At 38.9% G+C, this 21,876-nt stretch overlaps 1 long non-coding RNA gene across 1 annotated transcript; it reads right to left on the minus strand.

Annotated features, from left to right (window-relative positions):
- Positions 1-265: 265 nt before the first annotated feature.
- Positions 266-21,521, minus strand: LOC124292917. Its single transcript, XR_006902872.1, has 4 exons — positions 21,226-21,521; positions 19,705-19,711; positions 9,984-9,990; positions 266-279 (listed from the first exon to the last, which is right to left on the minus strand). It is a non-coding gene; the product is annotated as an uncharacterized LOC124292917 (long non-coding RNA).
- Positions 21,522-21,876: the final 355 nt, after the last annotated feature.

Consider the following 21,876-nt stretch of genomic DNA (forward strand, 5'->3'; position numbering starts at 1 on the left):
CAGCGTTTTCGTGTTTTATTCCTGCTCGATGACGAATATCAAAGTCGTACTGTCCGAGCCTCTCTAACCATCTAGCTACCTGAACTTCGGGGGATTTGAACGCAAGTAACCACCTAAGGGAAGCATGATCCGTTCGTATCAAAAATCTCCTGCCGTACAGATAATGATGAAAATAGACCGTCATCTTTACAACAGCTAATAGTTCACTACGAGTGACACAATAATTTCTCTCGGTTTTACTCAGGATCCTATTGAAATAACTAATCACTCTTTCCCGACCTCCCTGAAATTGTGACAGAACCCCACCTATTCCCGAAAGAGAGGCATCTGTATCCAAAATAAATGGAAGTTCGACCTCTGGATAAGCTAAAACCGTCGAAAAAATAAGATTATTCTCTAATTTCTTAAAAACTTCTTCGCATCCCGGGGTACGGTCGAAAGGAATCTTGATTACAGTTAAGTAGTGGAGAGGTTTGGCTATGCTAGCGAAACCTTTCACAAATCTTATGTAATGAGTACATAGACATAAAAGCTTTGTACTTGCTTTTTATTTTTAGGTGTCGGCCAAGAAGAAACCTTCTCGATTTCAGACGGTTCGGTCTTCACACCTTGAGCTGAGACGATGTGTCTAAGGAAGTCCACTTCTCTTTGGAATAAACGGCATTTTTTCAGCCTCATTTTTAGGCCTGCTTGCTTCAGCCTGGTATAAACTTGTTTGAGATTGGGAACTTCTTCCTGAAAGTTCTTGCCAAAGACGATTATATTGTCTAAATAAACTAAGCATATTTTGCCAGTGAGCCCATGAAGAACAGCCTCCATCATTTGTTCAAAGGTAGCCGGGGCATTACTTTAACCAAACGGCATAACCTTGAACTGCCACAATCCTCCTAATCCCGTGACTAAAGCTGTTTTTTCTTTATCTAGAATATCCATTTCGCCCTGCCAGTATCCACTCTGTAGATCTATGGTACTGAACCAAGTGGCTCCAACTATCGGGTCGAGTGTCTCGTCTATTCTGGGTAGAGGGTAAGAATCTTTCTTTGTTATGTCATTCAACTTCCTGTAATCGATACAAAATCGTTTGAATCCGTCTTTCTTGTTAACAAGGACGATTGGTGAGGCCCAGGGGCTAGACCATGGTTCGATTACGTCATTCGCCAGCATGTCTTCCACGAGCTTCTTCACCTCTTCCCGAGCGTTGAGAGCGAGTCGCCGAGAAGCCTGTTTTATTGGTGAATTTTTTCCAACGTCGATCTTTTGCTTGACGGAAGTACATCGGCCTTTATCACCACTATTTTTGGCAAGAGAATCTATGAACTCTAGCAAAAGAGATCTGAACGATTCAATCTGAGCTAGTTTCAACGAAATCGAAGATTTCTCAACAAGGCTCTATAAATGTAAAGGAAAATGGTGTTGAAAATCGCCTTCAGAAAGTTATACTTCTCGAATTCTAGGAGGAGTCCAATAAATTCCATTCCTATTCGCACAAAGAGTGATTTCGCGATTGTTTAAAGTTAGTGAATTTCTTTTGGTCGAGATAACACAGTTATGAGCTGTAAGAAAGTACATTCCCAAAATACCTTCATCCTCTATATCTGCTATGAAAACCTTATGTGGAGAGTCGATACAACCAAAAATGTTAATTTGAACAGTCACCTGTCTCAAAACTGGGAACATCTCTCCAGTGGCTGTTCGCCGGGATAAAGAGGGAACAATCTGGTCATCGGATTCAAAGAGATCCGATCGAACCACGGTCACTTCCGCGCCGGTGTCTATTACCCAGAGACAATCGACGCCATTCACGGTACCGCGAGGGTAAAGACCAGACTGTCTTAGATTTCTAATCGAAGACTGTTTACTCAGTTGGCTTTCACTTTTGACAATTCGCGATGATTTTCGCCCTGGAAAATCATCCGAAACTAATTTTTTGTACCAGTTTCAGCTGAAGAGCTAGATTGAGGATTTCCTTCCCTAATTTCTATTTTTCTCCTCCGCCAATTTTGGGAATTCAAATTCGAGTTCTGTATCATTTCTCTATTATTCTGTTTAGGTAAAAACCATGATTGGCATCATGTCCAATTTTATTACAAAACAAACAAATCCAGACAGTTTGATCTGTCGTAACCGCGCTTTTAATTTCGCGTTCGGTATTTCGATTTTGAAAAGAACCACAATTTTAACGTTCATAGTTATTATTATTATTCTTATTTCTAAAATTCTGAAGCTCAGTCTTTTCCGAGCGCTCATGTTCTCGTCTTTTTGAGGTGTCTTTAGTTACCTTAATCTGACGGAGTTTGCCTGACCGGAAATATTGTTTCGTATGGCCTCCACCTTGAGGGCTTTGGCCGTTGCCTCTCGTAGAGAAGTTAGACCTGATGTTCCAACAGCCATTTAAGTTTCAGGATCACTAATAGCTTTAAGAAAAGCCCGACTCGCTAATAAATTACGGGACGGTTCGTGATCTGGTAAAGCTACTCGAGAAAGTCGTTCAATATCTTGACCAAGTGACGCAAGGTCCTCGACTCGTCCTTGTCTCCTTGTCTGCAATTGAGCTGTATATAATTTTGTCCAATGGTCATTACTGTATCTCAATTTAAGCGCGGAGCTGAGTTTATCATAATCGGAAATTTCTTCCTCTGCCAATGCTGTCAAAACATTTAAAGCAGGAGTCAAAAGACAAGAGGCAAGGCTGTGGGCCTTCTTGGCGGGGTCCCACTGATTATGATTTGCAGTGGTATTAAATTGTCTTCCATACTTATCCCATGAAATTGTCCCATCAAAAACGGGTGGTTTTAGAGAACAAATAGCTTTCTCGAATATTTGAGAAGAAACCCCAGGAATTCTTGAATTATTCAATTGACTCTAAGGAGAATAACGTGGCTGAACGTGAGACGGAGGCTCGGAAAAGCCTACCTCATTTTCTACCCTTGTTCTACAAATTGGGAAATTGTCTATTTATCTAATAAAAGGAACAGATCTTGTGTTGTGAATATCTCGGGAACGTCCTGGATATTGGACTTCCTAAACAGCTGGAGAAGGAACAGGAGAAGGATGCAGAGTAGCAACTTCAGAAACTCGAGGAGTGACGGCCGTTTCTCCAGAGCCGCTCGTCTGTTGAACCGACTGAAGAGCCACAACATTTGTCCGGAACAGTTCATGTAGGCTGGTCCCCGAATGTTCTTGAGCCTCTCTGTCCAGTCTCCGCTGTTCGTGTTGGTCTTTAAGTAGTTGAACCAGTTGTTGTTGGTGACGTTCGGCGGCTTCTTGTTGCTGGTTCATAATTCTTAGTAGGTCAATCTGAGTAAGAGAGACCGCCGAAAGTACTGGAAGAGGGTCCACTGAAGATGCTGATACTGCTTCACGGACTCGCGGATTTTCCGTGATAATAGGGTTATCTCTGCAACTCTTCCTCCGCCGAGAGCGTGTCAAATGACCATTGCTCATGATTAATTCACGCATTGAATTGACTCAAGAAAAACTCAAGATCCCACTTCTGACAGCAGTGCACCGTTCTATTACGTTGCAAAAATAAATAAGGTTTCGCGAGCTTATTTAATGAGACAAATTAACGGCGTAAATAAAATGTTGTGAAAAAGCTTTAATAGCAGGGAACGTGTTCCTAGTTTAAAGTCTGAAATAAGACTGTTTTTACAATAATGTTGGTTGATGCAGCAACCTTATTCTTTTCAAAGACATAAGAGGTTTACAAGCTTCTTTTATCTATGATGACTACTAGATCATTGAAAGGGGCAAGACGGGTGATTTCAATCTTTGTAACAATATCAAATTTGTGAAGGAAATCTGGACCTATTATGCAATCGAAGCTGAGGAAGGGTATAACGCGAGCTTGGATATCGCAGATAGTCCGTTCTAGTTCTATCGGCACGATTATTTTACCAGTGACGTCAGCCTTTCGGCCGGCGGCCGTTACGACTACTCCTAAATGAGATTTGTGAATAAGGAAGCCTCGCGGTTCGATCAATACCGAAGTTTTTGAATTCACAAAGGTTCGGGATGAACCGCAGTCAAATAAAGCCCATACCCTTAAGTCACGTATTTTGAGAGCCAAGAATAATAGTGGTTTCCGTGAAGTGGGTAAACCGGACTACAGAATTCAGTTTGCTCGGTAGGTGAAACGGTAGTAGTATTAATTTCTGTAGTACCAATAAGTTTAGTAGTAGTAATAATTTCGGTAGTATTAATAATTTCGGTAGTATTATTCATTTCGGTAGTATTATTAATTTCGGTGGTATTATCAATTTCAGTAGTATTATTAATTTCGGTATATTATTAATTTCGGTAGTATTATTAATTGCGGTAGTATCATTAATTTCGGTAGTATTATTGGTTTCGATAGTATTAATATTTTAGGTAGCTAAAGAACAAGGTCTGACAATCTGTTCGAGCGAAGTATCGGGCTCTATTGTGGGTGTGTGTTCCGAGGTTGCCCTTGCGCGCGGTTTCCCTGAAAGTTTCCCGCACACCAGGTACATGTAGCTTTGGTGTACCCTGTCAGCACGCACGTGAAGCTATTCTTTGTACGGGGCGCGGTGCACTGTCGGTGATAATGTCCGTAGCCCAGTCGAATTAGGATTTGACATCTGGAAAATTGCCAGTATCAATTTTCCTTCGGAAATCGTTGGGGCGGGAGGGGTCTCTGGCAGTCTACATTTTGGTTTTCGGGGTCCGCAAGGTGTTGCATTTTCCGCCATCTTGAATTTAAGGGTGAATTTTGTTTCTTGAATAACTTGTTTATTTTCACTTTTACACGAAAAATGTTCGTAACCAAAGTTAATTTGAATAAAATTTCCTACAATTTTGGTCCTCATCAACCTTTTCGTAGGGTCGATATTTTGTTATTTAGACCCAAAAAGAAGAGGTGAAACTTTGTTATTCAATTACCACCTTTATTTTCCATTTTACACGAAAAAAGGTTATTACCAAAGTTGTTTGGAATAAGATTTCCTACAATTTTGGTATTCATCAATTTTTTTGTAGGATCGATATTTTTCTATTCATACCCGAAAAGAGGTGCAAGTGAAATTGTATTATGGACTGATTCATCGGTTTTTCCAGTAATAAAACATCTGCGTGCTAAGAGTTAATAAATTCTTTTTCGATTTAGGATTAAAACCTTGAAGCCCCTTTGAAAATACCCCCTTTGAAATTGCAATAATGCAATTTCACCCGCACTTCTTTTCGGGTCTGAATCGAAAAATATCGATCCTACGAAAAAATGGATAGGGACCAAAATTGTAAGAAATATTATTCCGAACAACTTTGTTAATAACCATTTTTCGGGTAAAATTGAAAATAAAGGTGATAATTGAATAACAGAATTTCACCTCCTCTTTTCGGGTCTGAATGAAAAAATATCGATCCTACGAAAAAATTGATAAGGACCAAAATTGTAGGAAATTTTATTCAAATCAACTTTGGAAATTTTATTCAAATCAACTCCAATAAATCTATTGGTATATTTATTATATAGAAATACGTTAGGTTAATATTCGAATATTCGGGACAACACCTGACATTCGTGGCGCTTTGTCTGCGATCTTGTTTTTGACTCAGTGTACAGAAAAAACAACACTCTTGCTTCTCACACACTCACTCGGTATTAGAATACAGACGTGTAGGTCAGATTCGGTTTCCTCAATGTCAGTATACATTACAGAGTGTAGATATATGTGTGTACAATATAAATGTATAGTACATACATCAACACGCCTCCTTACATTTGTATTGTACACTTGATCATTTTCATTTTAACTTATACGATATTCATCATTATTCTAAACCTTTCAAATTTTTTCCTACCTAAAGCCTTTGTGAATATATCCGCTATGTTTTTATTAGAATCGATCTTACATACTTCGATCAGTCCTTCTTTTACGCTCTTTTGTACATAATGGTAATGAATTTCTATGTACTTCGAATTTTTTGTAAAGTTCCCATAATTTGCAATATTTATCGCGCCAGTGTTATCCTCAAAAATCTTTATCGCTTCAGACATTTTAACATTAAAGAAATTTAACAATTCTTTGACAAACTTTATCTCGCTCACCGCCTCTGAAATAGCTATATACTCAGCATATGTTGACGCTTTCGTTACACCTTTTTGCTTTCTCGATTTCCAGTCGATCACATTTCCAAACAGTCTAATAACATACGCGGAAGTGGACTTTCTGTCAATAATATCCCCAGCCAAATCCGCATCTACGAAGCAATCAATTATTTCACTATTCTTATTTCTATTATAGTTCAGTTTTAGGTTTTTAGTCAGGTACAAGTATTTCAGTACACGCATTGCATACTTCCAATGTGTTTCGTTATATTCATTCTGATACCTGCTTAAATAATTTACACTGTAGCATCGGGTCTTGTTTTCGTACTTATGTGAGACAACTCACCTATTAAATTTCTATATTTGATGTGTGGTTCACAATCATTAGCCTTTTCTAATTTCAAATTGGTTTCCATAGGAGTGCTGTATAGTCTGCTGCCTTCTAGCTGATATTTACATGCCAATGACTCAATATACTTTTCCTGACTTAGTTTCATATCACCTCTTTTATAATCGTACACTATGTTTATACCAAGATACTCTTTGACTTCTCCCAAATCCTTCATTTTAAATCTTTCTGACAGCAATACTTTTGTTTTTTTTTTAATTTACTCTCGGTATTACAACAAATCAGTAAATCATCAACATAAACTAACACATACATAATATTTTCACCCACTCCATGACTGTACAAGCAATCATCAATTTCACTCCTTTTAAAGTTTAACTTTGTCAAATACTCATCCAGGCATTCGTACCAAGCTCTTGGACTTTCACGTAGTCCATACAGTGCTTTAATCAGTTTACATATTCTTTTTGTACCATCTTCATAACCTCTAGGTTGACGTACATATATCTCTGAGCTTACCAAGCCGTTAAGGAAAGCAGCAGCTACATCTAATTGTTCAATTATTAATCCATATTGGCAACAAAAGGAAAATAAAATCTTCATAGTTGAGCTTTCGCTACAGGTGCATATATATCGTCAATTACATTTGTTTGTTGATATCCTAATACAACCAATCTTGCTTTATACGAACCATTAGATTTCCTCGTATAAACCCATTTTACATCTAAAATTTTCATATCCTTTTTTTTCGTTTACCAGGACCCATGTTCCATTTTCATCTAGACTTTCTATCTCTTTGTTCATAGCTTCAACCCACGACTCCTTTTCTTCACTATTAACCGCCTCCTCAAATGTGTGAGGTATATCGACTCTACAAGAATTTACTTGAATGCTATGTGCACTATTTAAAGGATATCTTACCGGAATATTTCTTTCACGCGCAGGTCTAAGTGGAAGTTGTAATTCTAGCAAGTTTCCTTTTCTGGGCTTTCCACTATAGTTTTATTCAACTCATTTTCATCCTTCAACATGTCATCATCTGAGTTCTCACCCTCGTTAGTATCATACTTATTATTCAGATCATTATCATCATAGTCAATTCCTATACATTTTACATCCTTTTCAATTACATCGACATTTCTAGCAACTATTATTCTGTTATTGAGTAGGACTCGATAGCCAACATCACTGTAACCTAATAATACACCCATTTCGGCCTTCTTATCAAATTTTGAATCCCTACATTGTTCAGGCCTTTTCACAAAAACTTTACTCCCGTATACCCTCAAGTTCTCTATATTTGGTTTTTTTTTAAAGAATATTTCATACGGTGTTTTTCTTTCGACTGTGTTTGTCAAGGTACGATTTTTTAAGTACGTTGCTGCCATAATGATTTCAGGCCAAAATCTTTTATGTACATTTGCTTCTGTTAACAGACAACGTGCCATATTCATTATTGTCCTGTTAAATCTCTCAGCCGTACCGTTTAGTTCATGCACGTACGGTGGGCAATTATTTAGTGTTATTCCCTTTTCTCTTGCATAGCTATAAAATCTGTTATTTAGGTATTCTTTGCCATTATCGCATCTCAAAATTTTTACTCTCTTTCCTGTTATGTTCTCGACTTCATTAATGTATTGAACTAGACAATCAAACACTTCACTCTTGGTTTTAATGCAATACACTTTAGCTACTTTACTGTAGTCATCAATGAAGGAAACAAAATATTTTTCTCCGTACAAACCCGCTGTTTTGAAACTACCACAAACATCAGTGTGGATAATTTCTAATACGTCTTTAGCCTTAGTTCTATTGTTATTAAAAGGTAAACAGTGCATTTTACTCTCAATACAGGTTTTGCATTTCATGTATTCGGATTCCAACTCACAAGGGATACCTGTTACCAATTGTTCTTTACTTAATGTGTTCAGATACCCAAAATTAACATGGCCTAACCTCCTGTGCCATTTCTCTTTTAAACTCATTTTATATGTATTATTGCATTCGATATTGTTAACATTACCCATTTTATTTTTTAATGTACCTTTTAGTTTCAGAATTTTATTCTCTTTGAACCCTACTGCAATTACTTTATTATTACTATCAATAATCTCCGACGTATTACCCTTTGAGACAATTACGTTTTTTTCCATTATTTTTCCATAGCTAATTAAATTTCCATGCATTTTTTCCGCGAGAAATACATTTTTCATATTCACTTCATTTTTTGTTCCATACGCATTAAAATAACACACTACGTTCCCTATCTTCGTTGCTTTTATTGATCTATTATCCCCCAAGAAGATATCAATCGGTTTCTTTAGTTTTATACTCTTTTCAAAATATTTCTCATCGTTGACAATGTGATCGCTACATCCGCTATCTAGTAGCCACAAAATTTCATTGTTACATAACTTTGCGCCCTGCGCCGCATACGCCGTCGCTACCCATGCGCTTGCGCCCGAATCGTTGCTGTGATGTTGTTGTTGACCTATGTTGGCTCCCTGCCGATGAGAGTTTCCGTGCCCTCTGCCATAGCTTCCTCTTCCTGCTCTGCCTCTGGTCCGACCACGTAGCGAGCCTCTCCAACTGCCGTTGCTTCGTCCAGAGCTGACGCCATATTGTCCCGCATATCAATCGCGTGCGAAATGCCCAAATTTTCCGCACTTGAAACAACCTTCCCTTTTTTCCTTTTTGGCGGCAAATACATTCGATTTTCTTTCTCCTAGATCATTTTTATTCTTCATTTCTGCTATTTGAATTTTTTTCTTCACGTAAGCTGCTGTCTGATCTTCTTCTTTCAGTGCATCGATCAAGTCACCGATGTAACTGTACTGACTTGGTAGCGTATTCAACATGTAATTCAATTTTTCTCTTTCATTTACGTTTGCGCCCGCACTTTTCAATTCGTTCATGCATTTTTCAAATTCACTAAAAAATGTCGCCGAGTCTTCATATTGCTCAAGTTTCATTTTTTCTAGTTTATTTCTATAAGCAATTTGTAGCGCCGTAGATTCTTTCAAGTATATTTCATCAAACTTTTTTATAATTCCGTGAGCCGACGTCTCGTTGCACACGATCTCCAACTGCTTGTTTGAAATTGCACTGTAAATATAGTTGATCGCTTTTAGATCGTTTTCGTCCCATTCTTCTTTATCTGTACTTGTTTTTTTTCTTTTTATCACCTCATAACACTTTTTCATTCTTAGGAACACCATTACTCTTTTCTTCCACATGTTATAGTCTTCCCCGTCAAACACTGGTATGGTGGTCCTTTTTTCCTCCATCTTGGATCTTCTCCAACGTTCTCGAATGTTCCTTCGTGTTCGAATTTTCTGCGTTTCACATACGCGCACTTTCTCGTTTTACTTTACTTCAGGCCAAGAAGGAACCAGGCTCTGCTACCATGTTAGAATGGTTGGGAAAAAACGAGACTCCAATAAATCTATTGGTATATTTATTATATAGAAATACGTTAGGTTAATATTCGATTTCCTCAATGTCAGTATACATTACAGAGTGTAGATATATGTGTGTACAATATAAATGTATAGTACATACATCAACACGCCTCCTTACATTTGTATTGTACACTTGATCATTTTCATTTTAACTTATACGATATTCATCATTATTCTAAACCTTTCAAAGTTACAATCATTTTTCGTGTAAAATTGAAAATAAACAAGTTATTCAAGAAACAAAAATTCACCCTCAAATTCAAGATGGCGGAAAATGCAACACCTTGCGGACCCCGAAAACCAAAATGTAGACTGCCAGTGACCCCCTCCCCGGCCCAACGATTTCCGAAGGAAAATTGCTACCGGCAATTTTCAAGATGTCGACCCCTTATTTGATCCAATTCGACTGGGCTACGGGTTGCTGGCAATTGTAACATACAAATCTAGGAGATGTGCGTGCAGTTGTTCACTCGGGAGTCGGTATAAATGGATTGGAATCGGTAGATGGGGCGGTAGAAGTTACGGGAGAGTTAATGTTACTCGGATTTTCACTCTGACTATAATTATTCCAGTTGCCGGTATTATTCCTAGGCGATATTTGGTTATTACGGAAGTCGGGTCTAGAATCAGAATGCTTTCTATTAGCGTTAGGATTCGAGCAATTTTCTTGGCCAGACGTTTGATACGCAGCATTAACGTTATCTGTTGGCTCATCCTCTAGACATAGATTGGCTAACGCGGGTCGCGGTTGACGGAAGTTAGAGCATCGTCCGCGATATGCTAGTTCCGGTAGCAGTGAGTTTTCGCGACTCTGTGGCGCTTGGTATTTGCTATTTGCCGCAAAACTTATCTCCAATCGTCGGGCGATATCCTCTAAATCGTCAAGATCTTCAAGATCTTCCCGTCTTATCAGCACTTGAAAACGCGGTAGCCGGTTTCGATAGCCATAGTCCATCTCCTCATCATGGGAGAGTCCGGGGCTTAGCCGAATGGAAAAAGCACGCATATACGTGAGGTAATCGGCGCCTGTGTAGAAATTGAAACATGGTACAGGTCGGGTTCTCGATAGCTCGCCAGATTACAAATCGGGCCCAGATCCGGCTGAACTGTGGCAGCCCGTTAGGGTCCTGGCTAAATATTCCCGTTTTAGGTACTGTGCCCGATCGAGGACCAATTAGGCTAGCTACTATCGTACCCTACTTGCGCCACAATTTCTGCCAGGACCATGCCCGAAATGCCTATATTCTGTAAGTCGGGGTGTTTTGGATATACATACACACAATTAAAATATTCCATTTTTAGAAACTGGAGTTATTTATTACTTAACAATATCAATATTATCACAATATATATAGAAAATTAACAAGTATCACTTTTTTTTAATATCAAAATACATTATTTCTAAAATCTTTCATAAACTAAAAATCAAAAGAAATAATAAGGTTCGTAAGTATTAGGCTGGTTCTTATTTGGATCATGTCACGCTCACCTCCAAAAAGTAACCACGTTATATACAAAATAAAATCAAGCTAAATACAAAAAAATTTGCGAAAAGTTTAACACACCCCACCAAGCAATCGAACTTTTGTAAGAAAAAATTTATTAATTTGAAATTTTTCCAGAAAACGGTTTATCACTTTGAAACTATATATTAGAGAAAAAATTTCATCCGGCTATTTTATAGTAAGGCTTTCGTGAATCTAATATTTATTACGTTATCAGCGATCATTTTTTCCGTGATAAATATTCGATTTATTGAAATTCTACACAAGATCTGTTTGAGAGAGGATTCAACTTCTTGAAAAATAGTGACTAGAAATATTTCGATGATATATAGTTTCAAAGTAATAAACAATTAGCTAAAAAAAATTGCAAATGCATGCATAAATTTTACTGCTTGGCGAGGCGTCTTAGAGTCATCTGAAAATTTTTTGGATTGAACCTGACTTTTTTCCATATAAAATGATTACTTTTTGGCGGTGAGCGCGAAGACATTCAAAAATAACCCGAATGAGAATCAAATCCGCCCAAAAATTATTATACGACTAACAGAGATCGAAAACTAATTTGACTCAATATAAAGGACTAGAAAAATATCAACTATTATAATAACTATGTATTTATTATTTGAACAAATATAAACAGATTTATAAGATAGGTATACTTACGGCACGTCACCATGACGTTACTGTATTTTTCGGCAAAATTATTTTATTTTAATTGTAATTATTTTGCTTTTGTTATATGAAAAGTGCTGTATATGTATATTAATTTTGAGTAAGAATTTCTTCTCTGCATGCACGATGTAAGGAGACTGTAGTGTGTAGATGTTTATGTTTACCATTTTCAATCCTTTGCTTCCGATGAGAAGCCCGTAAGACGGCAATGCCGTCTAATAAATGAGATGCGGGTGTGCAAATCATTAATCTACGAGAGAATTTTGTTGAGAATATGTAAATTTGAACAACTGGTAAATTTGAAAAATTAACGACGGAGCCAGGAATCGAACCTGGAATCTAGCGATGCTTTACCGGAGACTTACTCCACTAGACCACCTAGCCGCCCTGACTCTGTTGTCATTAATTTCTCTCATAACCAGTGTTCAGTGCCTGAGCGTCGTTTTGTGCCCGTGTCATTGCGATCTCGAGTGCGAGCCGCGCTCGAGCGATTCGTCTCCGCAGGGATGCCAAATCTCGCGTAGATGAGGAGGCGAGCGCGCATCACGCATTTTTTAAAACAGTCGAGTTACGTCGTCCGTCTAGTGACGATCGTGAGTGACGCCGTGCGTTCTCTCGTACTACGACCAAAAGACGAGAGGCCCAAATATACTCTCGTATACGTTCGCTCTACGGAGTGAGATAGATGAGTACGGCCCGAGTGTCTCTCATTCTACACGGGACCGAGTGCCCATACACGCATACCAAGGGTCTTGCACCCTTTCATCATACAACGAGCCCGAGCGCTCTTGGTGTACTACCAACACCAATCATACTCTCATACACGTTCGCTCCTCGGAGTAAGGCAAACGCAAATCATACGAAATTCGATCGAATCGAATAAAACAAAAATCGCAATACGAAACGCACACGAGATCGCGGTGGCACGAGCCAAACGAGCTGTAATCGGCATATACACATTCATATACACAATCGACACATACTTTTATACGTTTACAAATACACGTTCATACTTCGTGGGTTTTTATGCCGCAAGGCTTTTCCCACAAGAGCCAATAAACATTCATAATTCGATGGCTCAAACGCGAGAGTTTTTTATTCAAGAAAACCTCAACCTCTATCCTTCACCCTAATAAAAAGGGTTCAATTCAAAACTACGAGGCAACTTCGCCTATGAAGAAGCTTCGACTATACAACCAGTGAGTTCAAATTTGTTTTTATGTGCCCGATTTGTATGAGTAAGAATTTCTTCTCTGCATGCACGATGTAAGGAGACTGTAGTATGTAGATGTTTATGTTTACCCTTTTCAATCCTTTGCTTCCGATGAGAAGCCGTAAGAAGAAGAAGTAATAAAATAGTAGTTTTAGAATCTTAGTTCAATAGCTTGTTGTAAGCGCGCGATACTGGTATAGCTACAGTTGGAGCAATAAAAATAATAGCAACTTTGAGGAAAGAAATTCAGCAGTATATCAAAACAGCCTTGCTCCACGTTCATCATTTCTCATGATCTTGTATATCTATATCACTCATGGGCCATTCCTTCTCGGATCTTTTCCTCCCTCCTGGCTGTTTTTTTTTTTCACTCTTTCTATTCGAGCTCCATCCCAGTCGTTAGAATTGGCAATTGCTTGACCCAAGCAATAGAAATAGTACATTACGATACTATTTTTCCTATTAAGTTGCGCAAAGTTCGACCACTACAAATATTTTGAATAATTGAAACGTATAGAACGGTGGCGTTGGGGCGCTGGGATAGGGGGTTCGGGGGGGTGAAGCCCCCCGCCCAAAAAAACAAATAGAACTATTATAAATTTCTTAAATTAAGAAAAATCTGATTCATTTATTATTTTCAATTATTATTAATATTTATCGTAATGTGACAATTTACAAAATGACACGGTATATTTTTTCCTTCGCTGCAGCGAGCATTTCAGCTGGCACATCATTAGACACATGCTCACCCTCGCTATCCGTATCACTTTGTACATTATTCATAGTTATTCAGTCTCACTTTATTTGTTCTTTCTAAAGAGCGGATGCGAAACGACTGATACTTTGACGTTCGTTGTCCGTATTAAAAAAACGGCAAAATACAAAACACAGAACGCACGTTTTGACAGGTCCATTCCAGACGACAAAGATGTAAACAAACCGGCGCGCTCAACTTACATCTTTCAAACGTGCGTTCTGTGTTTTTTATTCTGCCGTTTTCTTAATACGGACAACGAACGTCAAAGTATCGCTTGCAGGTATTCATGCGAAGAGAGTGCCGCAGAGATGGCGCGCGCGTATATGCCTTGGAATCGCTCGTATACTCTTATACATTCCCGCACGCTCACCACAATCCCGCACGCTCGGCTACATCCCGGTTCGCTCAGTTGCATTCCCGCACGCTCTCGTCAACGTGTGGGAAAGTGGTACTGTGCGAACGCAAATGCATGCGCAAAATCGAACTTTGCGCACGATAATAGGAAAAAATATTTTTCCGAAATCTGCTTTCCTTGATTGTCCGTATGATGATCCGCAATAACTTCTGTGAGAATACGATCAAATTTTTCAGATATCTATGTGTTGTATTGTGAATTGTGCTAAAAAGTGGTTCCTTAAGGTATATTTTGTGAACATACCAAACATCACATTAGAAAATTTGGTATCTTTAAAAACCTCTTTCGTCCCTATCTGTTTACAGCTGTAAAATGCATGCAGACGTTTTGATGAGGATGTGGATCAATACAGGTTAAATGATAAGATAATATTTGTGATTAATTATTATATTGTAATAGTAGTCATACATTACATTAGAAAGTATACGCGTCTACACACTGGGCAGTGCCTTACTCGACTGACCCACTCATACAGTACAATGTATAGTTACGCGCTGAGTCCATGTATATTTTGTGGCGCTTGAAGCTTTGCACTTTCTCACTAACTCTTACATATATTCGACACATTTCGACCAATATATTCTTAAAATATTGTTGTTACACTCTTTGTGACGTGATTTTCACGATCAATGTAGAATAGTAACAAAGCAGCCTGGAAAAATAAACGCTTATTGTAAAGCAGTAATATTTTTTTTTTTTTTTTACTTATCAAGAAAATTTACTATTATACAACAACTACTGTGCAAGAGACTTGAAATATATTACAGTATATCTTTTTATCAATGAGAATTTTCAATAGAATTTACACAGTGCTGTCTATACTCAGGATCCTTCAGTTTATTGTCAAAATTTTTGAAATCTTCAAGCGTTTTGAAAGGCAATTCAAAATCAATCCCTGAGAATGCTTTTGGCTTGAAGCTGGTGTCAACAGTAGCTTTACCGTTATTAATTGCTGCACACAAGTTATTGATGGCATTGGTATTTCCATCAAGGTCGGTGCTAAGTCCTCTCAAGGTGGACAATATCAAAAAAGTATCTAAAATTAACAGCCATTGTTTTAGAAGCAGTTGGTGACTGAATTATTTTTGAATACCTTCGGTATAGTTCTTCTTTCCTGTCTTTAGCAGTGTATCAGAAATTTTCGAAAGACTTTGCTCAAAGCTCAAAGACCTGAGTAAGCCATGGACTGCCTTTTCTGGATTTTTGTTTTCAGGAAGCTCTGCAAATTAGGGATACATAGAATTATGGATGGTTTTATCAATCAGTAAAAAATATTTTCCGAACCATGTTCGTTAGCGGAACTGGAAATTTGATTGGTTAATGTGGCTTCAATTGAAAGTAGACTCATACATACTCTGCGTGTTATGAAAGGAACCTGAACCATTCTTCGTCGAGCTTTGCTGTTTATCCAGTTGTAAGTCAATTTCGAGATCTCCTGATTCTTAAAAAATTACCCAAAATCTATTGAATAGGCAATGTGCTCTAATCTGAAGATATAAAAAAAAAAAACTAATCAAAACTCCTTAAATACCTTGTACGATGTAAGCGCCTTCAAGGAATTTTTTTTCGATAGCTGCTGCGTTGTGTACAACAAGATCTGAAGCATCAAATGAGGCTGTGGAAAAACTTGCAAGTTGCATCACAGGTTCTTGTGATTCTTTTGCAGCTGCCATTTATAATGACTTGCATGCTAAAATTGAAAATTATTTATCATTTTAAAGCAATTACCAGAATAATACAAAGAATTGAAACATTGCGATCACAACTGAAATATTTGTATAATCTAAGTCACTTCTGTTTTTGTCAGATTTTAAAGAACCAGAATCTATATCTTTGGATTTGAAAACTTTCTTTTTTTCTTTTTCTTCCTTCTGAAACTGCGTCACAGGTTTTTGTGATTCTTTTGCAGCCGCCATCTTTAATGACTTTGATACTAAAATTTAAAATGATGTATCATTCGAACGCAATTATTAGAATAATACAAAGGATTCAAACAGTGCGATCATAACTGAAATATTTGTATAATCTAAGTTATCTCTGTTTTTGTCGGATCTTGAAGAACCCAAATCCGCACTTTTAGACTTCAAGTTGTTCTTTTGTATAGATGTTCTATTCTTGTTCAAAGTTTTTTTTTTTTTTTCTTGAGTGATCGCCTTGTTCGGCATTCTTCGCTGCTCGAACCACTGTTTTGGTGACTAATTGAATAATCCGCTACAAATATGAAAACAATAGTGTCGAGGTAACACATGAAATAAACATCGCAAACTAAAATACTCACATTCAACTGAATCCTTATACTCAATTTCAAGTACTTCCATTATTTTTCGTAAGCTCTGCTTTTTCAGTTCTTCTGCAATTTTTAAAACTTTTTTCTCTGGTACGGTATCAGATTCTCATGTGTGCGCATAAAGTTGTATTTCCAATGTTTCTAACCTTGTAATAGCATCCTTATATGTATCCCAGACGGGAAAATCGATGTTATTTCCATCCAGTGGTAAAAATTTTTCTAAGGTTTAATTTAACGAATGATCAAGTACATACCGGCATGTCCAACCAATTCTACTGGGTATTCTGGCCAACTTAGCAATGCACTGCTTTCGGTTTTTATTAGTTCTTCCAGTAAAACCTGTTGACGTTTAGACGTATATTGTGGTGTGGAAACTTTGTTAATATTTGGCCCTTGTCAACATCATATCTGACCCAGTGACGTGGAACACGATCAATGTTCAAGAGAGGGGCATCATTTTTTGGGTCTCCAATGAATTTCAGTAATTGATATGTCCGTATTATATTTTTCCGTTCTGACACCTGAATCGTAAATTATAATACACTTTACGTAATCTAGAATACACGCAAAATCCAAACATAGCGGCTAACGAACCTTTTGTTTAGGTTATTTTACAAACATATCTGAATTGCATAAGATTCCAGGTGTTTTTTAAGTGTTGTGACGTGGTATTTCGTACCCCGTCACTTTATTTAATTATCGCATTCCCCTAGGTACAAATATCGCTAAAAATAACGAAAGCACGTCTGAGGCCAATACTCCAAAAATGAACGACTAATTATCTTTAAGTTGATTTCCCTTTACTAAGCTAATTGTATGCTATTTTCTAATTCTGTAATGCTCTTCGAGAACCATCCGCGAGACCTTCACGTCAAGGTACCAGTACACTTCCTGACAGGGGTCAAGTACCAGCTCAACATCAACACCACCGACTACAGACGAACGAATACCGCTGAAACCACTCCCGATGGATGCCTATCTAGTTGTCGAAAAGGGTCGTGCGTGATGCACAACAGCACCTCCAACTATTTGAGACTTATCGGCCAGGAGCCGAACCACGAACGAATGTTTCTACCGCTCGGATGCATCGTCAGGCGGCGTACAGGGCTGTGCGTCAAAAACACAATGAAGCCTCCCGTCGACGATACTTATCAGCCTGGAGCTGAACCGACCCTAATATCTACTAAGTCGTTGACTATACAATAGAAGACGGTTTTCTCTTAACGAACCGTCTTATCGAAGGACTGCGGCGTGGAATAGGCTAATGATATGCTGACCACGTGGATCTGGTGGATCTAGTGTGGGGATCCGGGTTGAGGGCCATCACCACCAGATCGTTCCGGCATGAGGGCTTCCATGAGCGAGGGCCGGGATGCAGCGCCGACGAAATAGCTACAACGGGGAGTACCAGTAAAACAAGGAGTGAGTTACAGTCTGTCGCAAGTCCAGGAGACCGGTGACGTAACATTGCCGCACACATCAATATCGCAATACCTGAGCAGTACGACCCCACCCCCTTCTCACCAACGATACCGCATAGCTGCAGGAAAACATCTCTAACCACCTTCCGACGTCCTGATACCTCGATACCCGTCGTCGAGGGAAAAGAACATCAAACGGCGAGGGATTATCGCCGCCTATCCGTGGACCAGGCCACGGGACCAGCTGGTCCAATTAAGATACCGCAAATTTTGGGAAGAATCACGTGACACCAGCTCGATGAAAATCAGGATCATCGCTCATCTCATTACTCTACGTTCAGTTGTCAATTAAGAAAGACGTGTTCTCGATATCTGTAATAGAGTTTTTTTTTGGCTATCATTGTATTAAGTTTATCGCTAGTGTACCGCATCCTGTAGTATCTACTATATCTTCTTTTACGTAAGTGAGGTTCCTTTTCTATTTTGTGAAGCCACGAGATTACTTGCAATATATCGTACCTTTACCTTTATCTCTTTCTCTCTTTACCTTGCAGTTGGTCTGCTTGAGCCAATTGGGCTCGTATCTTTTCTCTTTACCTTGCAGTTGGTCTGCTTGAGCCACCTGGGCTCGTACCTTATTATCTCTTATCTTGTCCCTTTCTCTGTCTTATTGCAAGTAACTTCGCGACGGGTTGATTATTACTTACGCATTGTAGTGACTATCGCTTTATCTTATTATCTTTCTCTTTTAGAATATTTGAATGTCTAATATCGCTGTCTAGCAGCGCGTTCCGTTAAAGGATCAATTTTTATCTTAGCTACTGAGCATTACTATTTTGTTATATTTTCTCTGATTAGTTTCTATCTGTCTCTTTATCTATTATCGTTGATTATCGCATCTTAGTGAGAGTACCGCGGGAGCGATCTTATATCGCTGCGCGGTCCCGTTCGTCGTTCATTTGACATTGGAGTATTGTGCCATATCGCATAACATCTTTTTCACTATTTTCTTCGCTTATATCGCTGATCGTAGTTGTCCGTAGTCTATTGGGTTTGCCGTACGTGGCATATTAATTACCTTGAATATTGTTTGCCTTATCTTGAATTACCTTTTATCGTACCGATTATTATCTTTCTTTCTCTCGCACTTACCGCAAACCAGAGACTACGTATTATCTTTTATTCTCTATATTTTATAATAATTTTCTATTTGACCTATCGCTTGAATTTACCTTGTAATTCATAATTCCCTGTCTGCCTATTTCTGATCATTCTGGTAATGTGATAACTATTTCAATTGTTGTATTTCGCATGAGTTATAATCGCTTCTCACATTTTATGATTTATTTGCTTACCGCTTAATTTAAGTACAGTGTATCTCTTCTGTTCTGCCTACCTGTCATAAAACCGTGTTAATCATTACCTTTAATATCGCGAGCTTGCTCATATTTCCCGCTTATTCGGAAAACGTTCCGTTAATTGTTAACTCTCTCGCTTAACCTTTCTCTGGCTGTAACTATTGTTAATTATCGCATATATCGTATTTGTATCGCAAACTCTTCCGCTACTTGCTTGTCAGTAAACTTATCGCTTCTTGTTTAATATATTTGATATTATTCCTGCTTCACCTGTTTCTTATTTTATCTATTGGATTCGACTCCACCCCTCTACCATTATCTTGTCTCTCTGAGCGAACTGTGCAAAACCGTCGTAGAACCTGACCTTACCTTTATCTATTACCTTTATCTTTATCGTTGTCTTTTTCTCTAATTATCTATTTTTGACGCATGTGCGTCTGGCGCCCAACAATTGTATCTTTCTCCCTTAGTATCTATCTCTATCTAATTATTTAGGTTAGCGACTGCGCCGTAGGGTAACCAATTATCGTTATATTGTTTATACCCTCAAATATAAAAATATCTGGTTACAGTGTATGTATGTAATATTTATTGCTCCCCTTGGGGTTACAAGGACTTCCCTTTTCCTCTTCCTTTACAATATTTTACATGTTTTCTTAACCTATTCTTACCCTATTCTTACTTCCTACCTTATCCTTACTTAATTTCTAATTGCCTGTGCCTTGTGCCATTGCCTTGCCATTTCCTTACTTTCCCTCCTATCCTTTTCTTATTTTTTATCCTTATCTTTACTTAACCTTATCCTATTTTACCTTATTCTATTCCCTAAATCGTCCTTATCCTAATCGACTTCCATTTCCCATTCATCTCTCAATCTTTCATTCTCTTGTACATCCCTGATCCTTTCTAATTCTCTCATCCAGACTTCTCCCACCCCCTCCTCACCTAACATCTCCCTCACCACCTCCTGCCAGCTTTCCTCCCTTCTATCCCAGCCTACGCACCTTTCCCATACGTGCTCCCATGTTTCCTCCTCCCCCCCGCACACCCTACACCTTCTCTTTTCCTCTTCTTCCCAGTACCTTGCCTCCTTCATCTCGCTTCCTAATCTAAATCTTGCCACCCTTATCCACCTGCTTTCTCCCCATCCCTTTCCCAGATATCCTGGTATCCCTTCTCCTTTCACTAGCCTGTACCATCTGTTGTACCTCGATTCCCTTATTTTCTCCCACCTGTCTTTTCTCTGTTCTTCCCTCTCTCTTTCCTCTATTTCCCTAAACTCCATCTCGCCCCTCTCCCTTCTCGCGACTACCTCTTTACTCTCTGCTCCCCTTTCCGCAAAGAAACTTTCCCTTTCTCTTTCCCACCTCGATCCCTGCCTCCCAGCTTCTGCCTTGTCCCTTATCTCTTCCCAGCATCTCCTAGCTAACTCGCTACCCTCCCCTCTCTCCAGCTTCCTTTCAAAATTCCATGCCCTTCTCCCTGCCCTAATCCTTAGCTTCTCCCTCTGTAGTTCCTCCCTTACTAGATATCCCGGTGTTCTCCCATCCACTACTAATGTCCATCTCAAAAATCTATCCTGTACCGCCTCAACCGCCCTCCACTCCCTCCACCACCATATCTCCGATGCATACTCTATTACCGTCCATACTAGCCTGTCAAATAACCAAATCTTTTTTTCCCAATCCCTCCCAAACCTTCTTTTTCCTATTCCCCATACCTGCCTCATTACTACCCCTGCCTTCCGTACTCTCTCTTTCACCTGTGATTCCTGTCCCCCATTGCACTTTACTCTATACCCTAGATAGCTGAACTCTTTCACCTCCTCTATCCTTTTCCCTTTCCATCTCCAATCTATGTTTTTCCTTCTACCGCCTCCTTTCCTAAATCTCATAATCTTTGATTTCCCTACATTTACCGTCAGCCTTTCCTATCCATATACCTTTCTAACTTCCTAATCATTACCTCCATTTCCTCTTCACTTTCCGCTAGTAATACTATATCATCCGCATAAGCTAACGTGCATACCCTGCCACCGGCTAACTCCACCCCCAACCCTTCTCCCTCTCCCCATTTCCTCTTTTAAGTCCGCCAGCAGCAGGTTGAACACATGCGGACTGAGCGGACATCCCTGCCTTACCCCCCTCGCTGTCCAGAACGCCTCTCCTACCTTTCCCCCGCTCCTCACTCGACTCTTTGTTTCCTTGTAAATTTCCTCTATCCTTACCCTTAGCCCTTCCCTCACCCCTCTCCTTTCCATAGTCTCCCACAGCACCTTCCTGTTCACTGAATCGAAAGCCGCTTTCAGGTCCACAAAGAACGCCACCATCTTTCCCTTATCCTTTCCCACCTGCCTATTGCTTGAATAATT

Source organism: Neodiprion lecontei, chromosome 2 (genome assembly GCF_021901455.1).
Source record: "Neodiprion lecontei isolate iyNeoLeco1 chromosome 2, iyNeoLeco1.1, whole genome shotgun sequence".
In the NCBI taxonomy this organism is placed as follows: domain Eukaryota; kingdom Metazoa; phylum Arthropoda; class Insecta; order Hymenoptera; family Diprionidae; genus Neodiprion; species Neodiprion lecontei.